The sequence below is a fragment of the Manis javanica genome, chromosome 4 (assembly GCF_040802235.1).
Source record: "Manis javanica isolate MJ-LG chromosome 4, MJ_LKY, whole genome shotgun sequence".
Lineage (NCBI taxonomy): Eukaryota > Metazoa > Chordata > Mammalia > Pholidota > Manidae > Manis > Manis javanica.
This window is the reverse complement of record NC_133159.1, coordinates 75,226,494-75,245,408: the sequence shown is the minus strand read 5'-3', so window position 1 is coordinate 75,245,408 and position 18,915 is coordinate 75,226,494. Positions and strand designations below refer to the sequence as shown.

Sequence of the window (18,915 nt, the reverse complement as noted above, 5' to 3'; positions counted from 1 at the left end):
ATAGGTGCAAAAATACTAAACAAAATATTAGCAAACCGAATTCAAAAAATATATCAAAAGGATCATACACCACGACCAAGTGGGATTCATCCCAGGGATGCAAGGATGGTACAACATTCGAAAATCCATCAACATCATCCACCACATCAACAAAAAGAAGGACAAAAACCTCATGATCATCTCCATAGATGCTGAAAAAGCATTCGACAAAATTCAACATCCATTCATGATAAAAACTCTCAGCAAAATGGATATAGAAGGCAAGTACCTCAACATAATAAAGGCCATATACGATAAACCCACAGCCAACATCATACTGAACAGCGAGAAGCTGAAAGCTTTTCCTCTGAGATCAGGAACAAGACAGGGATGCCCACTCTCCCCACTGTTATTTAACATAGTACTGGAGGTCCTAGCCACGGCAATCAGACAAAACAAAGAAATACAAGGAATCCAGATTGGTAAAGAAGAAGTTAAACTGTCACTATTTGCAGATGATATGATACTGTACATAAAAAACCCTAAAGACTCCACTCCAAAACTACTAGAACTGATATCGGAATACAGCAAAGTTGCAGGATACAAAATCAACACACAGAAATCTGTAGCTTTCCTATACACTAACAACGAATCAATAGAAAGAGAAATCAGGAAAACAATTCCATTCACCATTGCATCAAAAAGAATAAAATACCTAGGAATAAACCTAACCAAGGAAGTGAAAGACTTATACTCTGAAAACTACAAGTCACTCTTAAGAGAAATTAAAGGGGACACTAATAAATGGAAACTCATCCCATGCTCATGGCTAGGAAGAATTAATATCGTCAAAATGGCCATCCTGCCGAAAGCAATATACAAATTTGATGCAATCCCTCTCAAATTACCAGCAACATTCTTCAATGAATTGGAACAAATAATTCAAAAATTCATATGGAAACACCAAAGACCCCGAATAGCCAAAGCAATCCTGAAAAAGAAGAATAAAGTAGGGGGGATCTCACTCCCCAACTTCAAGCTCTACTACAAAGCCATAGTAATCAAGACAATTTGGTACTGGCACAAGAACAGAGCCACAGACCAGTGGAACAGATTAGAGACCCCAGAAATTAACCCAAACATATATGGTCAATTAATATTTGATAAAGGAGCCATGGACATACAATGGCAAAATGACAGTCTCTTCAACAGATGGTGCTGGCAAAACTGGACAGCTACATGTAAGAGAATGAAACTGGACCACTGTCTAACCCCATACACAAAAGTAAATTCAAAATGGATCAAAGACCTGAATGTAAGTCATGAAACCATAAAACTCTTATAAAAAAACATAGGCAAAAATCTCTTGGACATGAACATTAGCGACTTCTTCATGAATATATCTCCCCAGGCAAGGAAAATAAAAGCAAAAATGAACAAGTGGGACTATATCAAGCTGAAAAGCTTCTGTACAGCAAAAGACACCATCAATAGAACAAAAAGATACCCTACAGTATGGGAGAATATATTCGTAAATGACAGATCTGATAAAGGCTTGACATCCAAAATATATGAAGAGCTCACCCACCTCAACAAACAGAAAACAAATAATCCAATTAAAAAATGAGCAGAGGAACTGAACAGACAGTTCTCCAAACATGAAATTCAGATGGCCAACAGACACATGAAAAGATGCTCCACATTGCTAGTTATCAGAGAAATGCAAATTAAAACCACAATGAGATATCACATCACACCAGTATGGATCGCCACCATCCAAAAGACAAACAACAACAAATGTTGGCGAGGTTGTGGAGAAAGGGGAACCCTCCTACACTGCTGGTGGGAATGTAAATTAGTTCAACCATTGTGGAAAGCAATATGGAGTTTCCTCAAAATAGACTTACCATTTGACCCAGGAATTCCACTTCTACAAATTTACCCTAAGAATGCAGCACTCCAGTTTGAAAAAGACAGATGCACCCCTATGTTTATCACAGCACTATTTACAATAGCCAAGAAATGGAAGCAACCTAAGTGTCCATCAGTAGATGAATGGATAAAGAAGATGTGGTACATACACACAATGGAATATTATTCAGCCATAAGAAGAAAACAAATCCTACAATTTACAACAACATGAATGGAGCTAGAGGGTAATATGCTCAGTGAAATAAGCCAAGCTGAGAAAGACAAGTACCAAATGATTTCACTCATATGTAGAGTATAACAGCAAAGCAAAACTGAAGGAACAAAACAGCATCACACTCACAGACTCCAAGAAGGGACTAGCTGTTACCAAAAGGAAGGGGTTGGGGAGGGTGGATGTGGAGGAAGGGAGAAGGGGATTAAGGGACACTATAATTAGCAAGCACAATGTAAGCAGGTCACCGGGAAGGCAGTACAGCATGGAGAAGACATGTAATGATATGACTGCAATGGGATGGGGTGGAGGGAACTTGGTAATATGGGTGAATGTTGAAACCACATGTTGTTCATGTGAAACCATCATAAGATTGTACATTAATGATACCTTATTAAAAATAAAAATAAACAACAAAAAAACCCCACAAAAATTAAAAAAAACAGGTAGTTGGCCTGGCAACTATAGTTTGCCAGTTAGCCTTTGAAAATATATTGTGTTATAACATTTAAAAAATCAAATTAAAGTGTAGTCTCAGTGTTGAAATGTATTGTAGCTTGTTACAATTTCTGTACCTTTTCATATAAATAGTTAGAAATAATGTAATAAGGTTTGGTAAATTAACAGAATATTCATTGTAATCTTGCTGATAGTCTTCTAATATTTCAGACTCTGCCTTTGCTTAGGGCCCAAAGCACACTAAATTCTAACCTTACCGCAGCACAAGCATTGCTAACCCTGGTCTGGCCTTCAAAGGTCTTAATGATCTGACTGATGTTAGTTTTCCACCTTAGTTCTGACACCTCATTCTTTACAGTGCTTCAATTAAAGATTCCTCAATAAGTACTGAGCAAGACCTGCTTTTCAAATATTTCTGATTTGGTTTGTGCTGGAACACCCACCTGTATTCATTATCCCATCATTTCTACACTTTATCAAAAATACAAAAACAATTCAAGTCTTCCAGCAAGCTTTTAAAACATGCTGCCATAGTCTCCCACAGTCAGAAGTATTCTCTTTTCACCTTGAATTCCCATTGCACTTGTTCTTATTTATCAGGCTCACCAATATATATTTGCTATTACAGCTCTTGAATTAATAGCACTTAACCATTACTAGAATATAAATCCTTGGTAGACATTATCATGTTTGTTGTATTTTTAAAAATGTATCTTGACTTTCATCTTCTTGAATGAGGGCCTGTCATAAATAAATTTGAATCATTAAAATCAATTAGAGAGCACATAGCCAGTGTTCAACATTTGATGATAATTAAAGAGTATTGGAGTATCTACCATTAGCATCTGGAGTAGAACTCTGTAGGTGGCCCATGATCATTAAAATGTCCTGAGAACTGACTAGGCATTAAGCACTGTATATATTTTGCATGAATTAATTTCATCACCATAAAATTGAAAAAGAAAGTTAAATGTCACTAGCGCCTTTTTACAGGAAAACTACATAATAAATAAATTGGAGATTTTAATTCATACGTGCTTTCAAAGGTTATGTCATTCCCTCTAATTATTAGCTATTTCATAGCTAAAGAATAAATGAATGAATGAATGACAAATAGACTCCTATGTCCCCCACTCAAACATGCTTTCTAAATTGGTTCTAAGAACTTTTGGAGGTGATAGATAAATCTATTACCCTGATGGTGGTAATGACATCATGAGTATATGCCTATGTCTAAGTTCATCAAATCATATATGTTAAATATGTGAAGTTTATTTTAATAACAATTATACCTCAATGGTTCTCTTTTTTAAAAATACATATATATGGTGGCTCTTTGCTCTGGCCACGCTTCTGAGCCATACCTTTGTCTAAAATAGTATGTTTAGACCACCAGGCCATTGAGACACTGCAGCATCCTTCCCAAAATCAAACCAACATGTTATTAAATGAAGAAATTATGGAAATGGCAACTTCATCTATTTATTCTTTCCTCTGACTCAGTTGTCTTAGTCAGACACAAGGAAAAGCTGCTGTTATATTAATTGCTCTTAAGTGAGATATAGAAATTGTCATGTAGTGAGCATTTTTCCCTTAGCTGGGTCCTAGTTATGTGACTGGACTAACAGAGCTTATCAAGGCAAAGACCTTTCCCAGATTTGATGGAGAAGATGGCAATACTAAGTTTGTGAGCTTCTTTCCAGGCTTTGGGCTATACGGGACTTAATTCGAAGTTGAAATTAAATGGACTATCCATCACTGAAGATGAATATCTGGGGAATGCCTTGAAGCTGAATCCAGATACGTAAGCTCCGCCTAGGTTGTAGATAGTCCAGGTAGGGTTGGGATCAACTTAGCCTGGTCAGTTACTTCTGGACTTAAATTGTTATGTGAGGCCAGATTGAACACTAGAGGTGAACATAATCTTGAATATTGTTATTCCAAAAATCTTCAAGATTGAAATTCACACAGGAAGTTTAGGGCCCAAAGTAGGGCCAAATGCTTTAAGGCCAATTTGTCTCATAAAGACCATTTCTTCAGGTTGAATTCCTACAATCCTAAAAGCAAACACTTTTCTTATTAAAGAGTTCTCATTCTATATTTAGAAAAACTGCCCATCAGGTAGGCATTTAACAAGCAAAGAATAATAATGAAAAACATTACCTGGTTGTAATATGTATTACAAAGATTGCTTTTGTCTGGTGGGAATATATTTTTTCAGTATCTGTATAGTTATATTCTCCAATGAACAGTGTATATAGCATGAACAGTCATGAGGAGATACCACACAGACTTTCATTGTAGTTATCACTTCCTTCATTATACTTCCTTATTGTGTTTCCACTTCATTACAACACACTTCTATAATTTATAATTCTAAGATCATATATTTGTGTCAGATTTCACTTAGGAGCCTTGTTAAAAGTATCAATTTTCATTTCTTCATTCTCTTAATAGATACATGGTGAACCCTTATTCTGTTCCAGGAGATACTCTACCAAGAGTGGAGGAATTGTCACTAAAATATATCCCTTTAACCATGTGGGTGGTAGAGTACCAGTGAGGTCTCCTTATCTCCAGCAGGTAGTTTTGTTCTTAGTACTTTCTGCTTAGTGAATCCCTAAACCATTTTATACTGGGTGAATTATATTTGGCTTCATCAAAAGCATGTTTTTTCTTTCCTGACCTCTAGATGTCTTCTGTTGTCTTCCTAACCTTTCTATCACTTGTTCTATTTTTTGACATCTTTTAATTTAGGTCCCATAGTTCAGTTCTTTTATGGTGGAAAGTAAGACCAGGTAAGTATTTCTGATTATTAATAAAGTTAATTAAATGTGGTCATGAGTTCTTTCAGGCAAATTTAAGAACATTTTTTGAAAGCTTCAAATGTAATGTAATATACTTTTCTTCCTTTTTAAATTTAATAGGAAATCATTTTTTGAACATTTCTGAGCATATTAATTTCAGTCAGAAATGTAATGTTTAACATATGGATATGGAAAATCATAAAAGAAGGGATATAAGGAAAAGTGATTCTGTTAAAAGGAGGTGGGACATATTAAATTGTTAATGCTCATTAGCATCTTGATGATTTTAGAATACTTCTCTCAAGCTTGAAATATCAATGAATGAATACCTGCTATTTGTCCTCCCCAAATCCCTTGCCTCATTCAGAGCTGGGGAATCTGGTAGAGACCTGCATGGATACCATCGAATGGAATGGTTCCTTATTTGGAGAACACAGTAGCAAATCTGACCCAGTGTGAGAACTCAGCACTGCAGAAGGCAATCGTGGCAACATGCAGATCACCCAGCAAGTGAGTTTTCCCACAGACGTGCTCCAGGAGCTGTTGTGAGTACACGCGGTGAGTGAGAGGGAAGCTGTTGCACTCTTCATGGAGCACTCCTTCAAGGATGACAGGTGGGAGCTCCAGAAGAGTCTCATGGTTCTGTTTCTTAATATTTAACTTTCTTGATTCCTACCCTTCAGGAATAAGGCTAAGAGTCCACTTTTTAACCTCACAATAGAAGGAGCCTGGGTTTCACTTTTTCTGTGAAAGTGTTCTCTCGAAATCCATTTGGTCACAGGGGGGGAAACAGCAGACACAGACATTCTCATTGAAAGAATTCACGAGGAGTTCCAACTCTGTCAGTGTACAATCATTTCTTGATAGATTGCATTTTATTTATATTCCTTTTCATTCATAGCAACTCAGGTGCTCTGAGGAAACTCTATTTGCAGGCACAATTCAATTTTCTTTGGTAATTGTTAATAGTTGGATCCCTGTTAATCATACTATACCTGAAGGAAACAGCACTCATGGAACTGAAATGCCCAGTTTTACAGAAGGTGAGTCTGACCCCAAGAAAGCTATGAGATTTTTCACAGGTCACATGGAAAACTGGTAAGAGCTGGTGCAGAAATATATTTCCTGGCTCCTGGCTCATTCCATGTCCCAGTCTACTCTGTTGGCATCAGACTGCTTCTTCCAGAGCATCCCTTCTAAACGTCCTGTACCATCCCTTCTAACAAACTTGCCAAGATGTCAAAAGTTGACATAATTATTAGCAGTAGAAATGCCCTAAAAAAATGCTAAATGGAATCATTCAAGTTGCAATGAAAGGACACTAGACAATAACTAAAGTACATACACAAAGGAAACGAGAAGGGAATAAACTTTCACTACAAAACATTAAACACAAAGGAAGTCAGTAGGGAGGAAATAAGGAGCAAAAGACAATTAAAAAAATGGAAGCAGTAAGTCCTTCCCAATCAGTAATTATTTTAAAGGTAGATGGATTGAAATCCTCAATCAAAATACACAGATTGTCTGAATGTATTAAAAAAACAGGATCCAACTGTGCACTGTCTACAAGAGACTCAGTTTAAGGACACATTCAGGTTGAAAATTAAAGAATGAAATAAGATATTCTGTGTAAGTAGTAACCAAAAGAGAGTAGGGGTAGATATACTAATATCACACAAAACAGACTTTAATAGACTATCAGAGACAAAGGAAGATATTATATTATGATGACTGTGTCAATTCACCAAGAAGATATATCAATTATAAATAGATATGTACCCAAAATCAGAGCTAAATATTAGAAGCAAATACTGACAGAATTGAAGGGAGAAATAGATATATTTGCATAATATGTCTTAATATAGAAGATTGCACCATACATCTTTTAACAATGAATAGAATAACTAGAAACAAGATCAATAAAGAAATGTTGAACAACACTATAGGCCAGCTGGACCTAACAAACATATAAAACACTACTCCCAAAAACAATAGAATAAACATTTTTCTCAAGCACAAATGGAACACTTTCTAGAGTAAACTTTATGTGATGGCACAAAACAAGTCTTAATACATTTAAAATTATTGAAATCATACAAACTATATTTTCTGATCACAATGGCAAGGAATTAAAAGTCAGGTGAAGGAAAACTGTAAAATTCACAAATACGTGGAAATTAAACAACACACACTTAAACAATAAATGGTCTAAGAAATTTAAGAGAAATTGGAGAGAAATGAATACTAAAACTTATAGGATACAACAAAAGCAGTGTTATGAGGAAGATTTGTTGCTATATATGCTTACATTAAAAAAGAACATATTGCAAATCAACCACTTACCTTTACATGTTAAGGAACTAAAAAGAACAAACTAAATGCAAAGCTAGCAGAAAGAAGTAATAAAGATGAAAGCAGAGACAAACGAGATAGAGAATAGAAAAATAATAGAGAAAATCAGTAAAACCAAAGTTGGTCCTTCAAAAATATCAACAAATTTGACAAACCCTTAGCTGGATTAACTAAGAAAAATGAGAGAATACTCAAAATCACAAATGAAAGAGAAGACATTACAACCAATTCTATAGAAATAGAGAATTAGAGAATTCTATGAAAAATTGTATGCTAACAAATTGGATAATCTAGATGAAATGGTTAAATTCCTAGAAATACAAGCTCTGCCAAGACTGAGTCATGAAGAAATAAAATCTTAACTATAACTAACAAGGAGATTATATCAGTAACCAAAAAATTCCCAACAAAGAAAAACCCAGGACCAGGTGGCTTTACTGGTGAATTCTATCAAATACCATCAAATGAAATTCTTTAATTTAAAAAAGAATGAAAACCAGTCCTCCTCAAACTCTTCCAAAAACTGAAGAGGAAGAAACACCAAATTCATTCAATTAATTCAGCATTACTCTAATATTAAAACTGGACAATGACATTACAAGAAAAGAAAACTACAAACCAATATCCCTGATCCACACTGAGAGTCTTCAACAAAATACTAGCAAACAGAATTAAAAGAATCATACACCATGAGCAAATAGGATTTATTCCTGGGATGCAAGGATGGTACACTTAGGAAAATGGAGCCGTGGAATACACCACACAAACACAATGCAGGGAAAAAAAACACCTGATCATATCAATTGATGAAAAGGCATTGCCACCATTTCATGATAAAAATACAAAACAAATTAGGAATAGAAGAAAATTATCTCAACACAGTAAAGGCCACATATGAAAAGCCCATAGTTAGCATAATACTGAGTGGTGAAAGACTAATTTTCTTCTAAGATCAGAAATAAGACAAGGACCCTTGTTTTTACCACTTCTATTCTGCATAATACTGGAAGTCCTAGCCAAAACAATTAGCCTAGGAAAAGAAATAATAGCTGTTGAAATTTGAAATTAAAATTATCCTGTTTGAAGACATAATCTTGTATGAAGGAAATTCTAAATATTCTACCAAAAATTGTTACAATTAATCAAATAATGCATCAGTTTCAGGATACAAAATCAACACTCAAAATCAGCTGCATTTCTAAAACTTACAATCAACAAACTATAACAGAAATTAAGAAAACATTTCCATTTACAATAGCACCAAAAATAGTAAATTCTTAGGAAGAAACTCAAGCAAGGAAGCTAAAGACTTGTACACTCAAAACTATAAAACACACAGAAGACAACAAATGGAAAAGACATCTCGTGTACATAGGTTGCAAGATTTAATATTGTTTAGTGGTCAATACTTTCCAAAGAGATCTATAGATTCAATACAATCCCTATCAAAATGTCAATGTCATTTTTGCAGAAATAGAAACACACTTAAACAATCAAATTCAACAAATGTCACCCTAAAATTGACATGGAATTTCAAGGGATCCAAATAGTTAGAAGAATCTCAAAAAGAAACAACAAACTTGGAGGTCTCACACTTCCTGATTTCAAAACTTACTAAAAACTATAGTAATCAAAACAGTGTGGTACTAGCATAAAGAAAGACGTATGGACCAATGGAAGAGAAAACCCAGAAATAAACCTTAGCATTTATGATCAAATGATTTTCAATAAAGATGCCAAGATTATTCAACGAGGGAATGACAGGCAGTCTTTTCAACAAATAGTGTTGGGAAAACTGTATATCCACATGCAAAAGAATGAAATTAGACCCTCCTTATACCATACATAAAAATTAACTCAAAATGAGTCAAAAACCTAAATGTAAGACCCAAACTATAACACTCTTAAAACATAAGGGAAATTTCATGACATTGGATTTGGAAATGATGTCTTGGGTATGACACAAAAAGCAAAGGCAAAAGAAAAATAGATAAATTGGAGTACATTAAAATAAAAAATGTTGAACATCTATACTTCAAAGCAGAGTGAAACACAAATTTCAGGATGGGAAAATATAATTGCAAACCATATGTTTTAAGGGATTAATATCTAGAATATATAAAGAATTCCTACAACTCGAGGCGGAGCCAAGATGGCGGCGTGAGTAGAGCAGTGGAAATCTCCTCCCAAAAACACATAGAGCTATGAAAATATAACAAACAAAACTCTTCCTAAAATAGAGACCAGAGAACACAGGACAACATCCAGACCACATCCACACATGAAGGAACCCAGCACCTTGCGAAGGGGGTAAGATACAAGCCCCGGCCCGGCGGGACCCAGGCGCCCCTCCCTCCGGCTCCCGGCGGGTGGAAAGAAACCGGAGCGTTTTTGTTTTTTTTTTTTGGCGAGTGCTTTTCGGAAGCCTTAAAGGGACAGGGACCCCGTTGCTAGGGAGGCAGGGCGGTGGGACCGGTGAGCAGTGCCTGGGACCAGTGCCTGAGGACAAAGATTACCACGTGTTTTTCCCTACGGGACCAGTGGGCGGGTGCCTGAGACCGGCGCCTGAGGATGGAGGAAATCGCGCGTTTTTCCCCTTTTTTTTTCTTTTTTTGGCAAGTGCTTTTTGGAAGCCTTAAAGGGACAGGAACCCCGGTGCTAGGGAGGCAGGGCAGCGGGACTGGTGAGCGGGTGCCTGGGACCGGTGACTGAGGACAAAGACTATCCCGTGTTTTTCCCTGCGGGACAGGAGGGCAGGTGCATGAGACCGGCGCATGAGGATGGAGGAAATCGCGCGTTTTTCCCCTTTTTTTTTCTCTTTTTGGCGAGTGCTTTTTGGAAGCCTTAAAGGGACAGGGACCCCGGTGCTAGGGAGGCAGAGCAGCAGGACCGGTGAGAGGGTGCCTGGGACCGGTGCCTGAAGACAAAGAATATAGCGTGTTTTTCCCTGCGGGACCGGTGGGCGGGTGCTTTTTGGAAGCCTTGAAGGGACAGGGACCCCGGTGCTAGGGAGGCAGGGCAGCAGGACCAGTGAGCGGGTGCCTGGGACCGGCGCCTGAGGAAAAAAAAAAAAAATCGCATGTTTTTTCCTTTTTTTTTTTTTTCTGTTCCCTCTCTCATTGTTGCTGTTGTTGTTTTGGTTTGGAGAGTGCTTTTTGGAAGTCTTAAAGGGGCAGGACAGGACACTTAGACCAGAGGCAGGGAATCTGGGGATCCCTGGGCACTCTAACCCCCTGTGCAACAGGGAGCACAGAGGCCCCTTACAGAGAAAAATAGCCTCCTGGCCGCTCCCCCTCCAACGGGGCTCCACCACTTTGGAGTAGCAGCCCCAGCCAGGCCACGCCCACTGCAACAGTGGAGATAAACTCCATAGCAAACGGGCAGGTAGCAGAAGCCATGTCTGTGCACAGCTGACAAGCATAAGCCACTAGAGGTCGCTATTCTCCCAGGAGAGGAAGGCCACAAACCAACAAGAAGGGAAGCTCTTCCAGCGGTCACTCGTACCAGGTCTGCAAACTATCTCTATCACCATGAAAATGCAAAACTACAGGCAGACAAAGATCACAGAGACAACACCTGAGAAGGAGACAGACCTAACCAGTCCTCCTGAAAAAGAATTCAAAATAAAAATCATGAACATGCTGACAGAGATGCAGAGAAAAATGCAAGAGCAATGGGATGAGATGCAGAGAAAAATGCAAGAGCAATGGGATGAAGTCCGGAAGGAGATCACAGATGTCAGGAAGGAGATCACAGAAGTGAAACAATCCCTGGAAGGATTTATAAGCAGAATGGATAAGATGCAAGAGGCCATTGAAGGAATAGAAGCCAGAGAACAGGAACATATAGAAGCTGACATAGAGAGAGATAAAAGGATCTCCAGGAATGAAACAACACTAAGAGAACTATGTGACCAAACCAAAAGGAATAATATTTGTATTATAGGGGTACCAGAAGAAGAAAGTGGAAAAGGGATAGAAAGTGTCTTTGAAGAAATAATTGCTGAAAACTTCCCCAAACTGGGGGAGGAAATAATCGAACAGACCATGGAATTACACAGAACCCCCAACAGAAAGGATCCAAGGAGGACAACACCAAGACACAGAGTAATTAAAATGGCAAGGATCAAGGACAAGGAAAGAGTTTTAAAGGCAGCTAGAGAGAAAAAAGTCACCTATAAAGGAAAACCCATCAGGCTAACATCAGACTTCTCAACAGAAACCCTATAGGCCAGAAGAGAATGGCATGATATACTTAATGCAATGAAACAGAAGGGTCTTGAACCAAGGATACTGTATCCAGCACGACTATCATTTAAATATGATGGTGGGATTAAACAATTCCCAGACAAGCAAAAGCTGAGGGATTTTGCTTCCCACAAACCACCTCTACAGGGCATCCTACAGGGACTGCTCTAGATGGGAGCACTCCTAAAAAGAGCACAGAACAAAACACACAACATATGAAGAATGGAGGAGGAGGAATAAGAAGGGAGAGAAGAAAAGAATCTCTAGACAGTGTATATAACAGCTCAATAAGCGAGCTAAGTTAGGCAGTAAGATACTAAAGAAGCTAACCTTGAACCTTTGGTAACCACAAATCTAAAGCCAGCAATGGCAATAAGTACATATCTCTCAATAGTCACCCTAAATGTAAGTGGACTTAATGCACCAATCAAAAGACATAGAGTAATAGAATGGATAAAAAAGCAAGACCCATCTATATGCTGCTTACAAGAAACTCACCTTAAACCCAAAGATAAGCATAGACTAAAAGTCAAGGGATGGAAAAACATATTTCAGGCAAACAACAGTGAGAAGAAAGCAGGGGTTGCAGTACTAATATCAGACAAAATAGACTTCAAAGCAAAGAAAGTAACAAGAGATAAAGAAAGATACTACATAATGATAAAGGGCTCAGTCCAACAAGAGGATATAACCATTCTAAATATATATGCACCCAATACAGGAGCACCAGCATATGTGAAACAAATACTAACAGAACTAAAGAGGGAAATAGACTGCAATGCATTCATTCTAGGAGACTTCAACACACCACTCACCCCAAAGGATAGATCCACCAGGCAGAAAATAAGTAAGGACACACAGGCACTGAACAACACACTAGAACAGATGGACCTAATAGACATCTATAGAACTCTACATCCACAAGCAACAGGATATACATTCTTCTCAAGTGCACATGGAACATTCTCCAGAATAGACCACATACTAGCTCACAAAAAGAGGCTCAGTAAATTCCAAAATATTGAAATTCTACCAACCAATTTTTCAGACCACAAAGGTATAAAACTAGAAATAAATTCTACAAAGAAAACAAAAAGGCACACAAACACATGGAGGCTTAACAACATGCTACTAAATAATCAATGGATCAATGAACAAATCAAAATAGAGATCAAGGAATATACAGAAACAAACGACAACAACAACAGTAAGCCCCAACTTCTATGGGACGCAGCGAAAGCAGTCTTAAGAGGAAAGTATATAGCAATCCAGGCACACTTGAAGAAGGCAGAACAATCCCAAATGAATAGTCTAACATCACAATTATCAAAACTGGAAAAAGAAGAACAAATGAGGCCTAAAGTCAGCAGAAGGAGGGACATAATAAAGATCAGAGAAGAAATAAACAACATTGAGAAGAATAAAACAATAGCAAAAATCAACAAAACCAAGAGCTGGTTCTTTGAGAGAATAAACAAAATAGATAAGCCTCTAGCCCAACTTATTAAGAGAAAAAGAGAGTCAACACAAATCAACATAATCAGAAATGAGAATGGAAAAATCATGACAGACTCCACAGAAATACAAAGAATTATTAAAGACTACTATGAAAACCTATATGCCAACAAGCTGGAAAACCTAGAAGAAATGGACAACTTCCTAGAAAAACACAACCTCCCAAGACTGACCAAGGAAGAAACACAAAAGTTAAACAAACCAATTACGAGCAAAGAAATTGAAACAGTAATCAAAAAACTACCCAAGAACAAAACCCCGGGGCCGGACGGATTTACCTCGGAATTTTATCAGACACACAGAGAAGACATAATACCCATTCTCCTTAAAGTGTTCCAAAAAATAGAAGAAGAGGGAATACTCCCAAACTCATTCTATGAAGCCAACATCACCCTTATACCAAAACCAGGCAAAGACCCCACCAAAAAAGAAAATTACAGACCAATATCCCTGATGAATGTAGATGCAAAAATACTCAATAAAATATTAGCAAACAGAATTGAACAGTGTATCAAAAGGATCATACACCATGACCAAGTAGGATTCATCCCAGGGATGCAAGGATGGTACAACATTCGAAAATCCATCAACATCATCCACCACATCAACAAAAAGAAAGACAAAAACCACATGATCATCTCCATAGATGCTGAAAAAGCATTTGACAAAATTCAACATCCATTCATGATAAAAACTCTCAGCAAAATGGGAATAGAAGGCAAGTACCTCAACATAATAAAGGCCATATATGATAAACCCACAGCCAGCATTATACTGAACAGCGAGAAGCTGAAAGCATTTCCTCTGAGATCGGGAACCAGAAAGGGATGCCCACTCTCCCCACTGTTATTTAACATAGTACTGGAGGTCCTAGCCACGGCAATCAGACAAAACAAAGAAATACAAGGAATCCAGATTGGTAAAGAAGAAGTTAAACTGTCACTATTTGCAGATGATATGATACTGTACATAAAAAACCCTAAAGACTCCACTCCAAAACTACTAGAACTGGTATCGGAATACAGCAAAGTTGCAGGATACAAAATTAACACACAGAAATCTGTAGCTTTCCTAAACACTAACAATGAATCAATAGAAAGAGAAATCAGGAAAACAATTCCATTCACCATTGCATCAAAAAGGAATAAACCTAACCAAAGAAGTGAAAGACTTATACTCTGAAAACTACAAGTCACTCTTAAGAGAAATTAAAGGGGACACTAATAAATGGAAACTCATCCCATGCTCATGGCTAGGAAGAATTAATATCGTCAAAATGGCCATCCTGCCCAAAGCAATATACAGATTTGATGCAATCCCTCTCAAATTACCAGCAACATTCTTCAATGAATTGGAACAAATAATTCAAAAATTCATATGGAAACACCAAAGACCCCAAATAGCCAAAGCAATCCTGAAAAAGAAGAATAAAGTAGGGGGGATCTCACTCCCCAACTTCAAGCTCTACTACAAAGCCATAGTAATCAAGACAACTTGGTACTGGCACAAGAACAGAGCCACAGACCAGTGGAACAGACTAGAGACTCCAGACATTAACCCAAACAAATATGGTCAATTAATATTTGATAAAGGAGCCAAGGACATACAATGGCAAAATGACAGTCTCTTCAACAGATGGTGTTGGCAAAACTGGACAGCTACATGTAGGAGAATGAAACTGGACCATTGTCTAACCCCATATACAAAGGTAAACTCAAAATGGATCAAAGACCTGAATGTAAGTCATGAAACCATTAAACTCTTGGAAAAGAACATAGGCAAAAACCTCTTAGACATAAACATGAGTGACCTCTTCTTGAATATATCTCCCCGGGCAAGGAAAACAACAGCAAAAATGAGCAAGTGGGACTACATTAAGCTGAAAAGCTTCTGTACAGCCAAAGACACCATCAATAGAACAAAAAGGAACTCTACAGTATGGGAGAATATATTTGAAAATGACAGATCCGATAAAGGCTTGATGTCCAGAATATATAAAGAGCTCACACACCTCAACAAACAAAAAACAAATAACCCAATTAAAAAATGGGCAGAGGAACTGAACAGACAGTTCTCTAAAAAAGAAATACAGATGGCCAAGAGACACATGAAAAGATGCTCCACATCGCTAATTATCAGAGAAATTCAAATTAAAACTACAATGAGGTATCACCTCACACCAGTAAGGATAGCTGCCATCCAAAAGACAAACAACAACAAATGTTGGCGAGGCTGTGGAGAAAGGGGAACCCTCCTACACTGCTGGTGGGAATGTAAATTAGTTCAACCATTGTGGAAAGCAGTTTGGAGGTTCATCAAAATGCTCAAAAGAGACCTACCATTTGACCCAGGAATTCCACTCCTAGGAATTTACCCTAAGAATGCAGCAATCAAGTTTGAGAAAGACAGATGCACCCCTATGTTTATCGCAGCACTATTTACAATAGCCAAGAATTGGAAGCAACCTAAATGTCCATCGGTAGATGAATGGATAAAGAAGATGTGGTACATATACACAATGGAATACTACTCAGCCATAAGAGGTGGAAAAATCCAACCATTTGCAGCAACATGGATGGAGCTGGAGAGTATTATGCTCAGTGAAATAAGCCAAGCGGAGAAAGAGAAATACCAAATGATTTCACTCATCTGAGGAGTATAAGAACAAAGGAAAAACTGAAGGAACAAAACAGCAGCGGAATTACAGAACCCAAAAATGGACTAACAGGTACCAAAGGGAAAGGAACTGGGGAGGAGGGGTGGGCAGGGAGGGATAAGTGGGGGGAAGAAGAAGGGGGGTATTAAGATTAGCATGCATGGGGGGGAGGGAGAAAGGGGAGGGTGGGCTGCACAACACAGAGAGGACAAGTAGGGATTCTACAACATTTTGCTAAGCTGATGGACAGCAACCATAATGTGGTTGTTAGGGGGGACCTGATATAGGGGAGAGCATAGTAAACATAGTACTCTTCATGTAAGTGTAGATTTAAGATTAAAAAAAAAAAGAAAGAAAGAAAGAAAAGGGGGATTACTCCTTGATAGGATAAAACTATTGGTAAATCAAAGATGAACGCATGCTTTAAATATCCTTAATGTTGATCACTTAAAGGGTGTCAGATGATCAGCTATGGAGGTACTCTTTTCTGATAATATTCCTTTCTCTTAATAAAAAAAAAAACAAAAAAGCAGTCCCTGTGTGCTGACCTCCAATGAGTTCTGCACAGTGGTATAGAGGGCATGTCAAGGTGTGGGCAAAGGGTCTGCTTGTTTCTATGCAGAAGATCAAGGCCTAGCTTGGCTACCCAGAAAATGAACTAAGATACGAAATGAGGAGGAGCTTCTGGCATCAGCACTCTCTGTAGGACTCGTGCCGGGGGATGATCATCAAAAAGCCTCCACAGGGATCTGGGCGATGCTGCGGTCGTGGCTGCGTCCACCCCACTGTTTCCTGGACTTTCCATTGGAATGAGGAGGGAGATGTTTAGGCTGGCATGTGCATACAGTGAGACAACGAATTTGACCGGATCTGTACTGTTGGAACTCAACCAGGAGTTGGGAGGGGTGCAAGGTGTAGCACTCCAAAATCTTGTGACTACAGACTATCTACGGTTAAAAGGACATATGGGAGGTGAATAGAACCCAGAAATGGGCTGCTTTAATTTGTCTGATTTCTCTCAGACTGTTCAAGTACAGTTGGACAATATCCATCATATCATAGACAAATTTTCACAAATGCCTAGGGTGCCTAAATGGTTTTCTTGGCTTCACTGGAGATGGATGGTAATTATAGATTTGCTTTGTTTATGTCACCGTATTCCTATTATGTTAATATGTGTGTACAAATTAGTTAGTAGTTTAAAACCTATACATACTTAAGGTACTCTACAAGAAGTTATGTCAAAGAAATAATCAATCCTCCCATGTTTTCTTCCATATACTACCTCTATAGCTTTTCTTCTTCCTTCCTAATTACAACCCTTCAATAGAATTTGTGCCTCATATCGAATTTACCGAGTATCATAATTCCTCCAGGTGGTAAAGATACCTCAAGACAAGTGCTGGGCATAGAAGCCACAGGGCATAAATCTGCAAAGAAGTAAAAAGCTAACCTTTTCAAACAATATGGCTTCTCTCTCACTTACCAACTTTACATTTCCCTGTATGGCCCCGGAAGATGACTGGTTAGCCAGAGACGGGTAAGATTCCTCAAGGGAGGAACAACCTAAGACAGGCACAGTCGCAGGGGGGCCATCAGGTGAGAAATTGGGGATCAACAGAGGTGAGGCTCAGAACCTCATCCCCCCTGCTTTGAGAGAAATCTTCTGCATCCATGGATGGTTTATTGCCCTTGTCTAGCTTGGATTAACACATAGCCTACAGGCACACATCTGATCATCTACAATTGCTCTCCTACAACACTAAACTATGTTTTCTACCTTTATCTTGCATCTACCTACCACTTCAGCATTTTATTAAAAATAAAAATAATAATAATAATAAAGGGAGAAATGTGGGATCAACATATAAATCAAGTATAAAAATCAAATGAATATTCATATTTGACCTGATTGTTTATAGTTCATAATGCGTGATCAAAAACCGAAAGTTTCTGTGATGAATGCCCTTGTACTGTTCACCATGTAAGAATTTATTCACTATGTAAGAATTCGTTCACCATGTAAGAACTTGTTCATTATGCTTCAGAAGATTGGAGACTGACGAGAGTTAGGCTTGAGATGGATTAATGATTGTACATTGAGCATTGACCCCCCTATACTGAATTTTATTGTTGTTAACAACCATTTGATCAATAAATATGAGAGATGCCCTCTCAAAAAAAAAAAAACATCAAATTGTACGATTTAAATGTGCAGCTTATAGTATGTCAGTTATACCTCAATAAAACTGTAAAAATATACTGGTTGAATAAACAAGTAAATGCAAAAAAAAAAAAAAAGAATTCCTACAACTCAACAAAAACAAAAACTCAGTTAAAAATGGGGAAAGAACTTGAGTAGACATTTCTCCATATAAGATATACAAATGGGCAACAAACATATAAATATATGTTCAACATCACTAATCATTAGGGAAATGCAAATCAAAACCATAGTATCACCTCATACCCATTAAGATGGCTACTATTTAAAAAAAAAGGAATACAGCAAGTGATGGTAAGTGTGTAGAAAAATTAGAACCCTGTACACTGTTAGTGAGAATGTAAAATGGTGCAAGTACAGTGGAAAACAGTATGGCAGTGCCTTATAAAGAATTATCAAATGATTCACTGATACCAATTCTGAGTATATATATATTGAAAAGACTTGAAAGCAGTATCTTGAAAAGACTTGCACATCCAAGTTCATAGCAGCATTATTCAAAATAGCCAAGAGGTGGAAGCAACCCAAATGTC

At 37.7% G+C, this 18,915-nt stretch overlaps 1 long non-coding RNA gene across 1 annotated transcript in view; it reads left to right on the top strand.

The window, feature by feature from the left end:
• The window catches only part of LOC140848924 (uncharacterized), a 30,580-nt gene extending 23,374 nt beyond the window's left edge, over positions 1-7,206 (top strand). Inside the window, exon 4 of the long non-coding RNA XR_012130231.1 lies at positions 5,756-7,206. This is a non-coding gene — a long non-coding RNA (uncharacterized lncRNA). The remainder of the gene's footprint in view (positions 1-5,755) is intronic.
• Positions 7,207-18,915: the final 11,709 nt, after the last annotated feature.